General features: G+C 31.2%; 1 pseudogene; it reads left to right on the forward strand.

Moving 5' to 3' along the window:
* Positions 1 to 430: 430 nt before the first annotated feature.
* Positions 431 to 549, forward strand: LOC112483929 (annotated as a pseudogene).
* Positions 550 to 957: the final 408 nt, after the last annotated feature.

Here is a 957-nt window from a genome sequence, read left to right on the forward strand (position 1 = left end):
ATTTAATGGTGAGAAACTAGATACTTCCACAGTAGAGATCAGGAATAAGGTACAGAAACATTGTACTGCAAGTAAAAGCTAATATCACAAGATGAGGAAAGGAAATTCAAAAAAGTATACTTCCTGGGAAGGAAGAAATAAAATTATGTTTGTAGATGAATTGATTGTCTATGTAGAAAATCCCAAAGAATCAATAAAAATACCCTCCTGAAACTAATATGTGATTATAGTAAAGTTGCAGAGTACAAAGTTAATATACAAAAGTCAATTGCTTTCCTGTATACCAATGACAAAAATTGAAATTCAAAATTAAAAATGCAATACTATTTACATTATAAATTCCAAAATAAAATACTTAGGTATAAAGCTAATGAAATGTGTGCAAGATCTGTGAGAAAAACTATAAAACTCTTATAAAAAAGAAATCAAAGTTTATGGCCATGCTACCCTGAACAAGCCTGATCCCGTCTAACCTCGGAAGCTAAGCAGGGTCGGACATGGTTAGTACTTGGATGAGAGACCACCTAGGAAGACCAGGTGCTGTAGGCATAAAAAATAAAAAATTTTAAAAAATAATAAGGGATAGTAAACTGACAAGGTCTAGCAATCTGTGAGGTCAACCAAGTGTTACCTCACCTAAAAAAAAATTGAAAAAAAAGAAATCAACGAAAGTCTAAATAAATGGAGAGGTATTCCACATTCATCAATAGGAAGGTTCAATATTATTCATTCCTCAAAACCCAAAGGACTTTAAAGAACAGAGAATGAACTATAATGTGTGCAAATTTAAAAAATCATTTAAGACATCGAGGATTAATTTTAACTCTATTACAAAAGTAGTTTAAAAAAAAACAAACCCCTTACTGACAGGAGTAAAAGAAAAAACGTCTAACATGAGTAACACTGAAAGTGACTAGCCTTTGTAAAACTAAAGATAAAACGAACCACATATAAGCA

This window comes from Pteropus alecto, unplaced genomic scaffold, assembly GCF_000325575.1.
Source record: "Pteropus alecto unplaced genomic scaffold, ASM32557v1 scaffold467, whole genome shotgun sequence".
Classification (NCBI taxonomy): Eukaryota; Metazoa; Chordata; class Mammalia; order Chiroptera; family Pteropodidae; genus Pteropus; species Pteropus alecto.